The sequence below is a fragment of the Hibiscus syriacus genome, unplaced genomic scaffold (assembly GCF_006381635.1).
Source record: "Hibiscus syriacus cultivar Baekdansim isolate YM2019G1 unplaced genomic scaffold, ASM638163v2 tig00111311_pilon, whole genome shotgun sequence".
NCBI classification, from domain to species: domain Eukaryota; kingdom Viridiplantae; phylum Streptophyta; class Magnoliopsida; order Malvales; family Malvaceae; genus Hibiscus; species Hibiscus syriacus.
Window position 1 is genome coordinate 1962501 of NW_024063054.1, and position 3396 is coordinate 1965896.

At 36.9% G+C, this 3396-nt stretch overlaps 1 protein-coding gene and 1 long non-coding RNA gene across 5 annotated transcripts in view; one reads left to right on the forward strand and one right to left on the reverse strand.

The window, feature by feature from the left end:
• Nucleotides 1-1535, reverse strand: part of LOC120158298 (ADP-ribosylation factor 2-B-like) — a 12345-nt gene extending 10810 nt beyond the window's left edge. Inside the window, exon 1 of one of the 3 annotated variants that reach the window (XM_039169173.1) lies at nt 1437-1535. The gene's annotated coding sequence lies outside the window, so the exon portion shown is untranslated. Of the gene's footprint in view, nt 1-430; nt 492-1409 lie in introns of those variants that run through there. The other 2 variants (XM_039169174.1, XM_039169175.1) reach the window with 2 other exon arrangements.
• LOC120158300 lies at nt 1417-3178 on the forward strand. 2 transcript variants are annotated; one of them, XR_005519216.1, is made up of 3 exons: nt 1417-1891; nt 1994-2068; nt 3009-3178. It is a non-coding gene; the product is annotated as an uncharacterized LOC120158300 (long non-coding RNA). The 2 variants fall into 2 exon arrangements; XR_005519217.1 differs by having other exon boundaries at nt 1418-1891; nt 3015-3178.
• Nucleotides 3179-3396: the final 218 nt, after the last annotated feature.

The window sequence follows — 3396 nt, forward strand, 5'->3', positions numbered from 1 at the left end:
AGATTTAATTTTTAGTATAATAAAATAATAATTATTAATTAATAATTTAATATTTTATTATAAAATTAATAGATTAGTCATTTATCATCTAAGTAAATTTTCTAATGAAATAACTTTTTAAGATAACTAGTAAAAATTATAAAAAAATTAACGAATTGTTCGTAAATTTATCGAGTCAAGTTAAACTTTATTCGACTCAGTTTGTTAAAGTCACGAGTCGAGCTTGAATTCGAATTAAATCAACCCGAGTCGAATTACTCACTAGCTGCTCAACTCATCATTAATGATTGATTTTATCGATTATAATCGTTGGTCTCAGTTCTCCAGCAAGAAGGCAGATCTGGAGAGCCATAAGCTAAATTAGAAGGGGGGAAAAATCAACTGCGAAACGAAAATTCGTTTCGGATTTTGAAGAGGTAGAGGACTTTGCCTGAGAGAAATGCGAGCGGTTATCAAGCGACGACCACGACGGAGAGAAGCGAAAATCTACTCCTCTCCCGGAATCGAATTCAATGAGCGAATTGACGCTTGAAGCTGAAGCTTTGAGAGCCTCTATTGATATATATATGGGCTGGGGAATGGGTATATTGATTTAGCACAAGGAAGCTCATAAGGAAAGTTGGACTAGCTATTCTATTAAGCCTTATCGCCAGAAAACACTACAGTTTGTCACTGTGCTCTACAGTTGTCACTGTGCTTGGTTGGACCAAAATCACCATCGCTGTTGGGCTGAGCGTTAACAATGGCGCTGGTGAAGGGGAAGAATTCGTCTACAGGATTAGCACGGCTTAGGAATGGGAAGCATTGCAGAACAATGGATCTACTTTTGGCGAAAATTTGGACAAATCCTCTGGTTTCATTCACTTCAGCTCGCTTCATCAGGTTTCTCTATTTCTCTCTCAACTACCCAATTTTATTCCTTTACTTATATCTCCCGATACATGTAATTGAATCATGTTTGTGTTTGGCTATCATTTGTTGCAGGTGAAGCCCACACTGCAGAATTTTTTCTCTAACGTCAAGCTGGATTTGTACCTTCTTCAAATAATAATTTAATATTTTATTATAAAATTAATAGATTAGTCATTTATCATCTAAGTAAATTTTCTAATGAAATAACTTTTTAAGATAACTAGTAAAAATTATAAAAAAATTAACGAATTGTTCGTAAATTTATCGAGTCAAGTTAAACTTTATTCGACTCAGTTTGTTAAAGTCACGAGTCGAGCTTGAATTCGAATTAAATCAACCCGAGTCGAATTACTCACTAGCTGCTCAACTCATCATTAATGATTGATTTTATCGATTATAATCGTTGGTCTCAGTTCTCCAGCAAGAAGGCAGATCTGGAGAGCCATAAGCTAAATTAGAAGGGGGGAAAAATCAACTGCGAAACGAAAATTCGTTTCGGATTTTGAAGAGGTAGAGGAATTTGCCTGAGAGAAATGCGAGCGGTTATCAAGCGACGACCAACGACGGAGAGAAGCGAAAATCTACTCCTCTCCCGGAATCGAATTCAATGAGCGAATTGACGCTTGAAGCTGAAGCTTTGAGAGCCTCTATTGATATATATATGGGCTGGGGAATGGGTATATTGATTTAGCACAAGGAAGCTCATAAGGAAAGTTGGACTAGCTATTCTATTAAGCCTTATCGCCAGAAAACACTACAGTTGTCACTGTGCTCTACAGTTGTCACTGTGCTTTGGTTGGACCAAAATCACCATCGGCTGTTGGGCTGAGCGTTAACAATGGCTGCTGGTGAAGGGGAAGAATTCGTCTACAGGATTAGCACGGCTTAGGAATGGGAAGCATTGCAGAACAATGGATCTACTTTTGGCGAAAATTTGGACAAATCCTCTGGTTTCATTCACTTCAGCTCGCTTCATCAGGTTTCTCTATTTCTCTCTCAACTACCCAATTTTATTCCTTTACTTATATCTCCCGATACATGTAATTGAATCATGTTTGTGTTTGGCTATCATTTGTTGCAGGTGAAGCCCACACTGCAGAATTTTTTCTCTAACGTCAAGCTGGATTTGTACCTTCTTCAAATTGATACCAAGACGGTAAAACAACGCTTCTACATGTTTTTTGACAAAGAATGCTTCAGATCTTACTCTACTCCTTTGCTTGTTGATGTTAAAGATCAAATTGAAATGAAAATACAATATCTGGGTACTTGGATTGTTCTCAAATTGAGAGATTCGGAAACCCTCAAATTAACTTGCAATCTTAGTTAAGGAAGCAATAGTACTAAGGTTCGTTTAATGGTTCATTTTTGGAAATGATGGGAGTTGAAACATCAATGAATATTACAGATCTTTAGTTATTTGGGAGTTGAAAAAGACCACCATTTCCCCTATCCTTGAATTTAGGGCTGAAAATGAGACAAATATGTCGGCTGCTACTCGAAATTGGTTCGATCAAAATTCGGTCAACACTCTATTCGAATATTTTCGACTCTAGTTTTTAATTAGCTGAAACAAACTACTTGATACTTGATTCAAAAAGCTTGCAAGCAACTCGTAAGAGAATATGTTAAATTTTTAATTTTTAAAATTAGATTATTAATAATATTTACATTTATATGTTGTTTTTTAGAGAGAGAAAATGTAGCATGAGGTCTTCATGTACTTAAGGTTTAGGTTTAAGTTCATATTCGAGTTTCAATTGAGCTAAGTCTGAGAATGTTTTGGGTTCAAGCTTTTTCGAGTTCGAGCTTCAATCGAGCTAAGTCTAAAAATATTTCGAGTTCAAGTTTTTTCGTGCTCAAGTTTTGATTTCAAGTTTGAGTCAAGTTTAACAATTTTAAGCTCATGAGCATTTTAATCGAATCGAACTCAACCTTGAACTTTTCGAGTCGAGCTCGACTCGGCTCGGCTCTTTTACGGCCCTACTTGAATTAGTGTCATAATTGCATTCCCTAAGCATTGAGCATTATGCTTTTGTTTATGCTCTGGTTCCTCAACTTCTTGATGTACATGAGCTACCGTTTGACATTTGCAGTTGCAGCTCGGAGGTGAATTGGTGTATGAACTTGTGGATGATTCGAACAAATTCCCGCACTTCTATGGCCCATCTCGAAGCTTTGCTCCTCTTCCATTCGATGCAGTTACAAAAGCCGAGAAGCTGTCGGTCGTAGACGGCCAATTCAGCTGCAATTTACTGAATTAGCAGTGATGGTTCCACCGGTTCCCTCACTTCATCATCTTCTTGAATATGTAGAGATAATACAGCATTTGAATGTAGCCATACAATGTTCCACCATTGTGATACATAACTACTAATAAATGGAAATGGTGTGTGTACTTCGTTTAATGATCTGTTTTTATCGATTATAATCGTTGGCCTCAGTTTTACTGCACTGTCTTCTTCTCAAGCAGGCTTTTACAAA